Source organism: Peromyscus californicus, unplaced genomic scaffold (genome assembly GCF_007827085.1).
Source record: "Peromyscus californicus insignis strain IS unplaced genomic scaffold, ASM782708v3 Scaffold_6__1_contigs__length_162567912, whole genome shotgun sequence".
Taxonomy (NCBI): Eukaryota; Metazoa; Chordata; class Mammalia; order Rodentia; family Cricetidae; genus Peromyscus; species Peromyscus californicus.
The window spans coordinates 44,174,310-44,189,123 of NW_026294584.1; the positions used below are offsets into that span (position 1 = coordinate 44,174,310).

Sequence of the window (14,814 nt, forward strand, 5' to 3'; positions counted from 1 at the left end):
ACTCGTGGGGATGGCACCAGCACAGACAGAGAAGGAACACAACCGGAGAACGATTTATCCCAAACCCAAAAAGTTCGTGTTTATGTTGCATTGGCCTGGGTGGGTCTTTAAGCTCGGCTCACCAAACTGCAAAGAACGTGAACATTAACCTTGACACCTTGACCTCTAATATACTTACCCACGTCCACCAAGCGGCAGACTCTATGCGGGGGCAATCATTAGTGTGCATATTCAGAGTTCTTTAGGACCCAAAAGACAACGGTGATCATGCAAACGGTCACGAGAGTATTAGAACTCCGTGTTTAGGGGAAAACCTCAGTTTACTGCGTTGTTATCTCCTCGGAAATCAGCGAGCGTATTTTCCAAACACATAACCGGAACCCCCACCACATCTCAAGGTTCCCATCAAATTTATATAAACGAGAAACAATTAAACCAAGGAGATTTTTGTAAAAAGCAAAGATTCTGTACCCCAGAAAGTATGTACTTCCTCCACAATTTTCATGGCAGAACTTCTCAGACACTGTACCCCCCGGGGGGCACTTTTGGCCACATCCAAACGGTGACCACCACGGCATCCTTATTCACGAACACGAGTAGAACACAGACGCATCTTCTGGACTCTTCTTCAGGTTACACGTATGTTCAACAACAAACATGGAACTACTCCCAGGGAGCCACCTGTTAACTTCAAATTGCTAAGAGCCCTCCCCCTTCCTCCACAGTAAAGTTCTAGAATAGGTAGCCTGAGGCCTTAATGAATTTAGCAAATAGTTCTCCTCCCTTTCAAACAAGGGAACCTGTCCAGGTAAAAGCTTCAAGAAACCCGTGCACACAAACGCAGGCCCTCAGGCTAACATGCACTGCTCCCGGGCTGTTCACAAAGGTCAAGCAGCCCCAAAGTAATGGTTCCAAGTATGTGCTCTGGGATCTGCCCCCCCTGGATACCAGTGAGGGGGTCCTCACACTCTCACCTCCGCCAGAACCTCCTGTGCTTCCATTTGCCCACATGTAAAACTGCTACTTCCCCAGGTTACAGCCATGTTTGCGCAGTCATCCTGTCTGGCACATAGAGGCCCCATTTAGTGATAGATCGACATGTTAACTATTGGGGCTATTTTTCACTCTTTGGTGCGTAAATATGGATGACTCAACAACTATCTAGTCTATCAAGCTGGCTACCTACGGATTTTCATTCCGACTGCGTCACACTTTACTGGAGAAGGAGGAGGCGAAGAAAATGGCCCTCACTCCTCACTCTATCTGGATTTCAGGTCCCTGGCTATGAGAGTGGGTGTCGGGACGAATTTGAAAGGTCGCGGGTCGGTTATACCGTGCAGCCTGGATGAAGAGCCAGATGGAGACACTCCTGTGTCCAGTGATCACACCCCTGTGAGGTCCGTTTCGATCCCTCAGCGGCTCCTCCAGCCCTGCGGGGGGGGGGGGGGACGGGGGACAGCTGACTCGCAGGGATGCTGTGACGACGATTCCCAACACTGCTCCAGGGGGACAACCGCGACCAGCCCCACCGGCCCGTCCCCCTCGCGGCCGTCGGCGGACCGTGCGGCGGGGCCGCGACCCTTCCCGCGCCCTCCCCCGCGCCCGGGCCGCCAGCGCCCAGCCCCCTCGCGGCCGCGGCACGTGACTCGACACGCGCCAGCTGCACGCGGGCTCCATCAAAACAAAAACAGAGGAGGCGGGACGGGCGGGGGCGGGGGCGGGGGCGCGCGCACCCGCGCCCGCGCCCGCGCTCGCCACCGGGGCTCGGCCGCCACGGGCCGCGCGCCTCCGCCAGGCCCCGGGGGCGGGAGGGCAGAGGGCGCCACCCTGTTTACCGCCGGGCTCCGGCTCGGGCTCGGGCCCGGCGCCGGAAACGGTCTCCCGGGAGCGGGCGCGTGAGTGCGCACCCACCCGCGGCGCGGCCCTGCGTGGGCGGCGAGCGGCCTCGGCGGCTGCGTGTCACCCCCGTCACGACTCGTGCGCTACGCACTTCGCCCCCAAAGCCTTCAGCTCCGGCGCTGCTGCGGACCCCCCCCCACCACCACCACCACCACCCCCCCCCCCCCCCGCCTCACGTGGCCGCCTCCTCCCTGACACGCCGCCGTTCCGAGCGAGCGGACCCCGGCGCTCGGGAAGCCTGTCCCCACCCCGCCTCGGACGTCACCCTCCTCGGACCACCCAACCCACACCTTCCGCCCCGGGCGCGCGCGGGAGGGGGTAGATGGCTCCAAGCTGTCAGGAGCCTACAGGGTGCCACATGACGAAGCTCGCCCTCGTCCTCGCCACTCACGCAGCAGCCTTGCTGCGAGCTGAAACAGACATATTGGGGGGGGGGGGGGAGAGCTGTCTTGACGTTTCTCTATTGATTTTTAAACTCCCCCCCCCCCCGTACATAAGCATTAGACTCCGCTCTACCTACGCAGTTGCTTTGCCTCCCTACGGTCTCCTACCAAATCCAAGCGACTTAGCAAAATCCAAAAGCCCACCCCACACACCTGCTAGCTAACCTGCCTTCTGGAAACCCGAAGCCCCACCCATCCCGCCTGCGGGGGTGGTCCTGGGTTTGGAATGGGGAGGGGGAGAGGTGGAGGCGACACGATCATGGGTAGTCACAGAAAAGAGGGGGGGGGACATGCACCCCTGGCCCTCCCACTCCCCATCTCCAGAGCAAGAGGACGCATCCTGCTTCCCTCCGCCAAAATAATCGCCCGAGTCAAAGCGCTGGTTTCCTAGGGGGCTGCCTCTTCCCCGTCCCCCCCCCGGAGAACCAAGGCGTCGCATCCCTCCCAATCGCACGCCCCCGGCCCTTACTTCTTGTTGACAGCAGAGGTGGGGGGCGTGGGAGCCATGCGTGAGTTGCCTCCAGGTTCGGGATGTTGGTCTCCGCGGAGTGAAGAGGTGGGATCTCGAAATGGAAACAGTCCTCTCTCTCTCTCTCCCCCCCCACCCCCCGCGCGCCGGTCCCTCCCCTCCTCCTCCTCCTCTTCGTCTGTTTACCTCAAGTTTGAATTTTATCTGCGCAACATTAGCTGGAATGCGGACATTGAAAAAAAAAAAAAAAAAAAAAACCACTCGCTCTCAACCCGGCAGCAGCTCCGGAGGAGCCATGTGGCATCAAGCCACCGCAAAGGGGAAAAAAGTGCTCTTAGCAACACAAACATGGCGAAATAGCTCCGACATGCCCGTTTCACGCAGCAGCCCTACCTTCCTTCTCTCGCCCGCCGCCGAGCATCCTGGCCGGCAGCCGCAAGCCCCTTGCGGGGGGCGACGAGGGGCCCCGGGGGAGTGCGAGGGTGGACGTCACCAGAGTCCACCGGGAAAATAGCTCGGATGACGCGCCAACCCATCTGCCTCACCGAGAGTGCGGGGACACCTTTTTTCACCCCCAAGGTGGGAGGCGAGCACCAAATTCCCGTCCCCCCCACCCCGTCCTGCCGGGCCCGTTCCCCCCACCCTACAGAACTTACCGATGGTCTGAACGTGACGCCGCTCTGCTCGCTTTCTGGTTCCTTCCTCCCGGAGCGAGGAGGAAAATGATGCGCACGTAGATTCCGAGAGCGTAGTCTTCTAGAATTTTCCCAGGATGGTCGCGGGGAGCGGTGGAGGCTCGGAGACAGGTGCGGGGCTGCCGGTTAAAAGTTGCTCTGCGCACGGTGGGCAACAGGGTCCCCGGAGCGGGCCGAGGACCCCCACTCCCTGCCCCCGGCGTCGCCCACTTGTCACGCCAGGCTGCTGCGTGCGCTCGGCTGCAGGGGAGGTGGCGTAGTTTCTTTTTCTCCCACCTCTTCTCACTCACTTGTTTTTGTAGCCGTGGGCTCCCCTAATGCTTTCCTCTCCACAATGTTGTTTCATTATATCATGTCCATCATGTGACACCGGAGAGGCCTCTCTATGGAAACTTAAAGGGGCTCCCACGTGACTGCAGCAGCAACAACAGCAGCAGGACCGGCGGCGGCGGCGGCGGCGGCCGCAGCGTTTGTACCACCACCCACCGGGAGCCCCTCGCAGCATCCCGAAGGGGCTTGTGGCGCTACAGAAGCCCAGATAAGGGAGCCACTGCATCCGGGAGCTGTGGCGTCGGTGCGTGCGTGGAGCCGGTGCTCACTACACAGCAAACGGAACAGGAGCGTCCTTAAATCCTTTCCTGCAGTCACCAAACCCACGCTCTGTTAAAATGACATTTCGTGGTTCCTACTTTATTTTCTCCAGAGAGCTGTGAGTTTCCTCTCAGGCCTGATTAAATTTTACCAAGTCAAAAAGAAAAACCAGATTTGCCCCCCTCAGTGAGCTCACTCGCAGGTCGCTGGTAGAATAGAATAGAAATGCCCAAACAATAACAACAAATGGAATCGGGCATCTGTTCCATAATTCTCATCACCACCAGTTTCGGAGCTTTCTGGAGTTACATTCCTCCGGTAACTGTTGATGATGCTCTCAAGAGGCAGAATGCAACGCAGTTTTTTCTCTTCCGCAGCTATATTAGGGCTTTGTTGCTGACAACAGTAAAAACTTGTTTGTGTCAGGAAGTGAGGTATGAACCTGTAAGGAAGGTACAGACAAAACCAAAGTGGCAGTTTGGGTACTACTTTTCTGACCACATTCTTTCAAATGGTGACAAGATGACTGCTGTAAAATGCGTGTTTGGTTGGAAATAGGATGATCAGGAAAACATGCTTATCCCTTAATCATACTGTACATGCTACACACTAGAAATTATGTGTACATATCTATGCATGTGTGTGGATAGAAAGCAAGCACGCGCATTTTCATGATATTAGAAACCACCAATTCTGTCCCCACGGCTAGCATTTAACTTAAGTATTAACGTTTAAAGGCTTATTCGAGTCCAGTGATGTATGAAAACTAACAGTTTGAAGTACTTAGTCTTACTGACTTGGCAGTCTGGGGGCCGGGTGGGGGGGGCGGCTGTTCTACTTTGAATTTGCAATTCTCTGTCTCAAAGTTTTATGGATCGTAGAAATATCCTATAGATCTAAAATAAACTACTATTTCTCTGTTGGTTCATGAATTTCCATTTTTATAAGGAAAATCAGATGGGCAGAATTGTGAAAAAGGGAAAAAAAAAACCAACTGAGTAACCTGAAGAGTGGGATGGGAGATGATCTATCTACCTTCTGGCCTGGCCTTGTCTACCTCATCAGTTATAATAAACGATCGCACTAAATCCCTTCTAAGTCTATTAACCACCATCCTTTTGGCCTTTCAACCTCACATCTAATTCTTTCATCCTTTACCCCTCTTTTTCCTGAACCCCCCAGTTCAGGCCCTTTGCTTATGTGCCCAGCTCAGGCCTTCCCAAATACTTAACACCCCCCAACACACACCACCACCACCACCACCACCACCACCACCACCACCACCACCACCACCACCACCACCACCACCACCAGCTGGTTCACTTCTCAGCAACTCTACCCCCCTTACCTCTCTTTGACCTCCTTTAATCTCCACAGCGCCTGGCCCTTGACTTCACGGACTCCTCTTACCTTTCTTCACCTGAAATGTTCTGCCCTTTCTTGGGGTCTCCTTTACACCCTCCTCTCTGGTCCCATCCCTTCTGCTGGCAAGCCCCAGCATTCCTCCACGGCTGGGCCTGGTCAGCTTGAACCTCATTTTGTTGGCTTGCCCGGGGCAGGGAGGGAGTGTGTGGTGCAAAGTGGGGCCAAGACTACCCCTGGACTAGACCCCTGCCTTGCCCCCCTCCGCCCCTCCCAAGCCCTGGTTGCGGCGCTTCCTGGGCGGATGGTTTGGACTTGCTGCGGCAGCTGCGGTTCTGCTGTGTCATGCAAGAAGGAGGCGGCGGCGGCGGCGGCGGCGGCCGGAGCTGGAGGGGGAGGAGGGGAGGAACCTGATCCTCCGTAGCGAAGGGCTGGAGGCAAACACCGAGCTCCCCCTGAGCCGCCCGGGAGCAGGGAGGGCTCTGCTACCCAGAGGGGCCCTCCCCGCGGGGCAGAGGGTAAGTTGGGCGGCGCAGGTGGTCGCCTTGGGAAGGGAGCGCGCAGGGGGGTTAGGTGGGACGGCGGGAGCTCTAGGAGCCACCGGGCCCTAAGGCGTCAAGTGTCCAGCTAACAGAGACCCAGGCCATAGAAAAGATGCCCAGCCAGTAGCAGCAAGAATAACTATTTGACTAATGCCCTACAGTTGTCCCAGGTCACACGGTGGGTGGAGTTGTAGATCCCGAACTCAGGACCCAGCTAGAGGCAATGATTCAGGGTTGCAGGAACTTCATCCCAGCAGCCCTGGCGCTGTAGGACACCCTCGAATAGCAAAGGCCAACACACCCCAGGTTCCTGTCGTCTTTCTGGACTTTCTGGGTTGCCTTCTTCAAATCTAGGGGAAAGGGTGGGAAACTGGTCCAACCTCACTTTAGCCACGGGGGAAATAAAAAACAAAAAACAAAAAACCCCCGCTCTTGGCCAGTGGCCTTGGACAAGTAGCCTCTGGTGCAATTAAACAATCAATAGGAAAAAGCTTCATTCCCCACCCCCCACCCCCAAGCTCCATCGACCAAGGTAATTCATGGGGCTTAAAGGAGAAAGAATATGTGGTCTATTTTGCACTGCCCAAGCCGTCAGTCAGTCTGCCACTACACAAACGCCACCTGTACACTCCAGGGTTCACCCTGCCTTCAGAGGGGGGCTTCTGAGAGACACAACATACTGCACCAGGTTCCAAGAGGAGACCACCCTAAACTCCCGACAGACAATTTCACCTCCATTGCCCGTTTCTCCCCAGGGGAATCGGAAACCTTGACTTGAGAGCAGTAAACTGTAGAGACAGGCTGGGCACCTAGGAACATTTCTCTTTTCACCTGCCTACAATTCTCAGGACAGAAATTATTATTATTATTATTATTATTATTATTATTATTATTATTATTATTATTATTATTCCTTTTCCATGTCCCTCCTGGAAACCTCAAGAAGCGCTTTCTGAAACATGTCAGCCGTACATTTGGAAGGAAGGGGTTGAGGGGATTAACGGAAAGGCTAAGGACTGTCTCAGAAGCACATGCGGTTGCTAGGGAACTCAAACTCGTCCCGCTCGCTAATCACCAGTGTGGTACAGGGAAATCAAACTGCTCGGGGTGTTATTAAAATGAATGGCATTTGGTTAAAGGCTTCTTTGCTTGTTGTAGCATCCTGGATTATTATCGATTGCCTCACACCCACATATCTTGTTTTCCTAATTTGATTTCTGTATTTGCGTCACTGCCAGGGACACTCAGACTAGACCAGTCAGGTTCACTTCCTGTTTCTCAGAACTGGTTTATATTTGGTCTCGTTGCACTAACTGGTAAGACATTATCACGCTGATCCTCTTGGAAAGGAATTTTTGCTTTCCGTTGAAAACAAATTATCCCAATTAAATGCTAATTCTCATGGAAAACGTCATTGCAGGAGGGTTAAGGCACTGCCAGGCTACTTTATTAGCCATTTGAGAAAGCCATTCTTGACATGTAAAGCCAAGAAAAATCCACCCCCTCCCAAGAAAATCTTCATTCCTCAGCTTTGGAACTAAAACAAACTAAAGAAGAGAAAATATTTAAGTATGATATTTCCAAAATGAAGCATAAAAAAAAAGTACACATTGAAGCCGGAGGAGTCATTTCGACTAAATAAGGCGCAGAATTGAATGCAGGCCAGGCCCAGGAAGGACAAATAAGTATGGATTGGCACTGTGGCCCTAGGAGAACACAGTGTGATTGCAAGGCTACTTTACAAATGGGAAACCCCATCACCTTGTGAACTAAATGTCTCTTTTTCTGATTCCTCTATGTCCCTGATAAGGCAGGCCTTACTTTTTATATTTTTGCTTCCAGCTCCTTCCTCTTTATAACAAGAATATCACCAAGGCAATAACAGAGAGATAAGACTATGTAAATAGGTGGGTTCTGATGGAGCGAATTTGTTTGATGAAAAATAGAGCATATATGGCATTTGAAGAAAGATACTTCTCCACTTCTGGGCACTGGATAAGCCTGGGCAGCCATTTGGGGCCTTTGCATGTTGGTGTCTTTATGGAAGCTTACTAAAAGATCTTGACGTTGCCTTGCGTTTAATTCCAATTTTTAGCTCTTAGATTTTTTTTTTTTTTTGTATTCAACCTTTAATACTGAGTTGTAGAGATTGGGATGTGTGTGCACATGACTGATGATTTGGTTGAGTTTAATGTCAGTTGCCACATGAGTAAGAGCTACCTTGTTTCCTTTGCATTTCTTCTCTCTTTCCCTTGTAGTGGCTCAGAAGCAACAGGCTAAAAAGTACAAAAGTTTGGGAGACTAGGCAAAGACCTTCCAGTTATTCCAGATGCAGTTAACCCCCAGTGACTCAATGAGCACAGGGATGGAATGATGGAGGAAGGGCTATCCAAAAACAGTTATCAACTGGGTTCTGATGGAGCCACACATCTGTTTGCCTGTGTTTTAATTAGCAACAGATATAAACATGACCGGCTGTAATTTAGAATCCCTCCAATTTAAGATATTAAAAAAAAAAAAAATAGCCGAGCGGTGGTGGCGCACGCCTTTAATCCCAGCACTCGGGAGGCAGAGCCAGGCGGATCTCTGTGAGTTCGAGGCCAGCCTGGACTACCAAGTGAGTTCCAGGAAAGGCGCAAAGCTACACAGAGAAAAAAAATAGTGTGAGGACATGTGAGATTTGTGCTGGAAAGAGAGGTCCTGACTTTGAAACCCAGTTCTGCTGCTCCGTTCATTATTGAGCGCTTGCCGTGGCCCTAGGAATGCAAAGATAAACATAGTCCATGCCCTACAGGATCTTACAGTACAGTGAGGAGACAACTGAACACACAGGTGATCATGAAATAGTGAGATGATATCTAAGGAGAGCTCAAAGGAGGGTGCTTAGCTGCAGAAGTGGTAAGTGAAGTAAGCCAGATGTGCGAACAAAATAGAGGATAATTTAGACCGGAAAAAGAAGAAGAAGAAGAAGAAGAAGAAGAAGAAGAAGAAGAAGAAGAAGAAGAAGAAGAAGAAGAAGAAGAAGAAGAAGAAAAACCGCACGTCAAGAACTTAACTTAGGTAAAAAGGCACACCCAAGGAACTGAGCCTAGAGGATGGTGCCCAGCAAATAGAAGATGCTCCACAAATATTTACATTGCATGAATGCATGGCAGAAGTCCTGAAAGATAAATAGACTTTTGTAGCGGTGAAAGGCTCTATCTTTCTAAGAAGTTTGGACTTACTGTAAGGCCGATGGAAAGCTATTGATTAATTTTTAATATTTATTTATTTAATGCGTATTTGTGTGTACCTGCGTGTATGGGTGTACACCATATGCATATAGGAGCCAGGAGAGGTCAGGAGAGGGTGTGAGATATCCATGGAGCTGGCCAACAGGCTGCTGTGAGCCACCATGTGGGTACTGGGAACCGAACCTGGGTCTTCTGCAAGAGCAGTAAGTGCTCTTAACTGCTGAGCCATCTCTCCAGCCTCTTAAATTGTTTATGTTGATTAATTTTAAGGAATATTCTGACATAATCAAATGGCCACTTTAGAAAGATCACTGCTGTTAGGAGAATTTGTTGGTGATATTGTAAGCCAGGAGATTAATCAGAAAGGATGTTTAGCATCCAAAGAAAAAAAAAGAGGGGTGGTGGGCAGGGACATGAACCTCTTATACTAAGACAGCAAGAAGAGGAATCTAGAGAAGGAAAGAGTTCAATAACTAAGACGAATGAGTCTGATTATTGATTTTATCTGCGTGACTGAGACATGGTGGGAGAATTATGGCTTGGGTAAACAGGATGGTAGAGGCATCAGTCACCAAGATAGGGACCCTAGGAAGAAAAGAAGGTCACAGTGAGAAGGAACTAGTTCAATTTTAAACCTACTAAATTTGAAGTATCCACGGGATATCCAAGTGAGGCTATGTACTACTTACCGGAGGAAGCTGAAACTCAGGAGGCATCTGTGTTAGAGTCATCAGAATAAGGGAGAGTTCACGGTTACGGATGGATCCCCAAAAGAGAAGGGACAGAGGACAAGAAGGGGGCCTAACATAAGCGCCGTGGAAACGCCATTTTCAAAGGGTACTAGGGAGATATCTGGAGAAGAAGGAACAAGGAGGTTTAGATGACTGCGTTGGATTGAGGGGCACATGAGAACAGAGGAAGTGGTGGGAGGAAGTTCTCTCAGGAAGGACTAAAGGGCATGTCAGGAAGAAAATGAAGGTACTGGGAAGAGAGTGTTTGAATTCATGGACTGTAAAGCTACAGGTATATGATAAAAAAAAATAAAATAAAAAATGGAAATGAGCCGGTGGTGGCGCACACCTTTAATCCCAGCACTCGGGAGGCAAAGCCAGGCAGATCTCTGTGAGTTCGAGGCCAGCCTAGACTACCAAGTGAGTTCCAGGAAAGGCGCAAAGCTACACAGAGAAACCCTGTCTCGAAAAACAAAAAACAAAAAACAAAAAAAAAAAATGGAAATGAGAGAACTCTAGATTCTTCTGGGCTTCTTCAAATTGTCTAGCATCACAATCTACCAATTACTTGAGCTGAACAAATGTGTAGACCTTCTTGGTTCTTCTGTTTCTCTAACTTGCACATCTAATTCAGGAGGACTTCAAGGCAACTCTACCTCTAACACATTTCCCAAACTTTATCTTTCTGTCTCCTTTGCTACCAACTTAGTCCAAACCAGCATCCTCGATCTATGTTGATACTATGGTTTTCTTAAAAAAAAAAAAAAAAAAGAAAAGAAAAGAAAAGAAAGGAAGAAAGAGAGAGAGAAAGAAAAAAGAAAAAATGAAAGACAAGAGTCTCACTTACTATGTAGCCTGAAATGGCCTCAAAGTTGTGATCCTCCTGCCTCAGCCTCTTTTGTGTTGTGATTACAAGTGTGTGCCACCCTCCCAGGTTCTAATGAGTGATTTGTTGTTGTTGTTGTTGTTTTCAAGACAGGGTTTCTCTGTGTAGTTTTGGTGCTTGTCCTGGATCTCGCTCTGTAGAGCAGGCTGGCCTCGAACTCACAGAGATCCGCCTGTCTCTGCCTCTCAAGTGCTGGAATTAAAGGCATGGGCCACCACCGCCCGGCTGGGTGATTGTTCTTTTTCTCTTCAGCACAGCTAAACCACTGATTCAAGCCAGGCATCATGAGACATACATCATAGCTTATCATATGGCTTCTCCTCTTAGAATCCTTCCATATCATCTGCTTGCACTTGGAATGCAGTCCAAGCTCCTTTCCTGGCCTTCCATGCCCTGTGTGGCATCCTAGACCATCTCTCCAGCTCGGTCTCTCATCAGTCTCTCAGGTTCCAGACCCACCATGCCTTGGATATTTTCTTTCCAGGGATATTCTTTTGATCCTTGCGGGATTTTTTTTTAGAACATCATCTCCTCCAAGAGGGCTTCCTCCACCTGAAGTCTCCTTTCCTATCTATCCCCTTTCTAACCCCGCCCCCCGTGCGTCTTTCACAGTAACACAATTTAAATTACCAAAGCCACACTACCTTTCCCTTATTGCATATAGTTGAGGGCTTCTAAAATGCAAACCCAGTGACCCAAGATTCTTGCCACAAAGTGGAGCTTAACACTGTCCATTGAGTATCATAGAAGGGAAAGAAGAGCGTGACAGATTAGTAGAAATTAGAGATATCAAGAACCACCTTCTAGAAGCAGGTATAGTTTAGGAAGCTGAGGCAGGAGGATCAGGAGTTCAAGGTCAATCTGGGCTATATAGTAAGACTCTTGTCTCAAAAGAAAGGAAGGAAGGAAGGAAGGAAGGAAGGAAGGAAGGAAGGAAGGAAACTGGCATCTAGTGTATTGAGGAATGATGGTTGATGAGGAAGCAGGAAGCTTTTAGGGTTTTTAGAAGTAGAAGAGTTCCTAGCTGTGTTACCCTGGGGATTAATAAATACTCTGTGCTTCAGTGGGCTGTTAGGGAAATGAAATGAAATGGTATAGGCAGATGATAAAGAGATCCTGTCAAGCTGGTTTAGGGAGTCAGGAATTCTAAGGGTCAATTCATAACCTCCAAATGTGAGGTCCCTTTTCATATAACTCTTAATACTTATTATTAGAACAAAAAATTGAGAGCCCCTTGAGATGGCTCAGGAAGTCCCTTCTTCCAAACCTTATGACCTAAGTTTGATCCCTGGTACCCACATACTAGAAAGAGAGAACCACCTCCTGTAAGTCATCCCCTGACCTCCATACACATGCCACAGCACAAATATGGTCCCCTCCCCATGAACATACAAAGTGTAGCAAAAGCATGGCGAATTGTGACTTAAAAAAATAGTCTACAGCCATACAACCCTGAACACGCTCAGCTTTTGTATAATAATAAAAACACTAGGATTTCTGACTGAGCCTAGAAGTTACAATTACTTCAGACAAAAATCAATAACCACCCCAAATTCTGGAAAGTTGGGCAAAGTATATAACAAACAGATTGAAACCAAAAAAAAAAAAATACAAAAGAAAGTTAAAGTGTGCTAAAATACTTACTTGCTTTCTCAACATAAGAAGCATGCCCATTGCAAATGCAATGAGAAAAAATTCAAGTATCTGGTTGTCTAGGCAGATGGGGGAAGCAGACATGTTCTTAGTAATTGGATGAGGAAGTTGGCATGACCTCTGTAGAGGGCATCCTGACAGTGTTTATCACTTTTCAAACATGCAAAGCCTTTGACCTCACAAGTCTACTTTTGTATCTCTACCCAATAGACAGATTCACACATATATTAAAGGATGACTCTTCCAGGACCTTCACCAAAGCATTATTTATAGTCATTAAAGACTGAAGACGCCACCAAATAGAGAAGTGGTTAAACACAGAACAGTGTGTCGATGGAAGGGAAGGGAAAGGTAGACACTGCTGGACATATTGATAGGAACCGAGCCCCACAATACATTACTAAGTAATAAAAAAAAATCAGATAAAGAACATGTGTATTTTGCTGCCCTTTTTTTTTTTTTGAAGGGAGATTTACATTTTTTTGGTCTGAAACACATTATCAAGGGGAAGATGAAGGTGAACAGGCCAAAAACATGTGTGGAGAGACTATTCTGAAGGGTGTTTCAGAGACGTGTGAGGAAGGATGGCTACCAAGTGAAGATGGTGGATGAACAAGGGGAGAATAGCCAAAGCCCTCAGAGCTGTTTTAAATAGTTTAATGGTAGACAGGACATGGTGAGCCACACAAAAGGAGATGCTGTCATGGTCACAATGGACTTGGGGATTCTTCCCAGATCAGATGTGTGAGCAGAGGCGTCAGTGATTGAGATGAGGACTCTTACAACAGCCACAAGATTGAGGAGACATTGGAAGTTCTGCCCCAGTGAAGATGTCTACTGTAGGAGACCTGGAGATAGGAGTCTGAAGCTCAGATGTACTATAGGAATTGGATTTATGAATTTAGGAGATTGCCTAGGGTGGGCAAAAATAAGATGAAATAAAGTAAAAATGCATTCAATATAGAGATTTAATAGAAAAGAAAATTGGCAATGGAGACAGAATCAGAACCCAGAGAAGGAGAACTAAGAGGCTGTAGGGCCAAAGGTACCAAAAGGAGACTGTGTCGTGGATTAACTCTCAACACCATCAAAGGTCAAGAATGATTAGCATAGATCAGTAGTCTTCCTCCTAAGTCCTAATGTCTTCAAGAATTAGGATGTCTGTACATTTTTGTATGCCCAGCATCTTACACAAAATAAACAACTAGTAAACTTCTGTGAAATGGGAGAGAGACAGGAAGACACAGATAGACAGACAGAGACTGTCGAATTTATGTTTGGATCTCAGGAAATAAACCAGACTGAGGATGAAGCTTAGGAGTAGAACTTACCTACCATGTAGAAAGCCCTGGCTTTGCCTCCCAGCACCACAAAATAAATTCATAAGTAAATAAATAAATAAGATTAATTTGAGGTTCACCACAAGGAATCTTAGGAAAGAGATAATCCTGTGCACTTTTTATTTGCAAGCTGATGGGCAGATGAATTGCTCTTGGGACCACAATCCTTTATATTAAGTGCCTTCTCAAAACACTCTGATCAGTAATTCCTGTGTCTGGGACACCTTAGTCACTTCTGTATTTCTTTAGGTCCTAGACAACAAAGGAACAGTCTGTTTTACCCTATCCAGAGTCAGGGGCTCTCATCTGGAAAATCCATTAGGGGTTGCTACAGTTCCAGACGACACTGTAGGCACCTGTAGATGACCAGCCTCAGTTTCCTATCAAAGAGAAGAATGACTCTAGGCAGGAAGACTGTTGTCCTCCTAGACACCCCCATAGGCTTCTCAGGCTGCAGAGAAATCAACAGAGAAGTGGGATGGTTTCATTCTGAGAATGTGGAAATCTTTGATGGAAGAGTGCTGTGGGCACGGGGTGGGCTCAGTTAGAAAAATATTTGTCTAGCTTGCACAGAGCACTGGGTTCAAACGTTAATATCCCACAAAACAAAACAAACTAGAGAGAGCACACTAGAATACCAGCTCTTGGGAAATAGAGACAATACAATCAGATGTTCACGGAACTCTGAGCCAGCTGAGGCTATGTGAGAACCTGTCTTGAAAAAGAGAAAGAAATAAAGAAGGAAGGAAGAAAGGAAGGGAGGGAGGGAGGGAGGGAGGAGGAGGGAGGGAGAGGAAGAGGAGGAGGAGGAGGAGGAGGAGGAGGAGGGGGAGAAGAAGAAGAAGAAGAAGAAGAAGAAGAAGAAGAAGAAGAAGAAGAAGAAGAAGAAGAAGAAGAAGATCATCATCATCATTGGATCAGAAACTTTAGGAACTTGGGGCAGGAGGTAGCCCTTGTTCTTAACTGCCAA

At 48.5% G+C, this 14,814-nt stretch overlaps 2 long non-coding RNA genes across 7 annotated transcripts in view; one reads left to right on the forward strand and one right to left on the reverse strand.

Moving 5' to 3' along the window:
* The window catches only part of LOC128098800 (uncharacterized), a 164,925-nt gene extending 159,368 nt beyond the window's left edge, over positions 1 to 5,557 (reverse strand). For 3 of the 4 annotated variants that reach the window (XR_008214338.1, XR_008214337.1, XR_008214340.1), the window contains exon 1: positions 3,468 to 4,902. This is a non-coding gene — a long non-coding RNA (uncharacterized LOC128098800). Of the gene's footprint in view, positions 1 to 3,467; positions 4,903 to 5,445 lie in introns of those variants that run through there. The other variant, XR_008214339.1, reaches the window with a different exon arrangement.
* A 305-nt stretch (positions 5,558 to 5,862) lies between these two features.
* LOC128098799 (uncharacterized) overlaps positions 5,863 to 14,814 on the forward strand; it is an 82,973-nt gene continuing 74,021 nt past the window's right edge. For all 3 annotated transcript variants that reach the window (XR_008214334.1, XR_008214335.1, XR_008214336.1), the window contains exon 1: positions 5,863 to 5,977. This is a non-coding gene — a long non-coding RNA (uncharacterized LOC128098799). The remainder of the gene's footprint in view (positions 5,978 to 14,814) is intronic.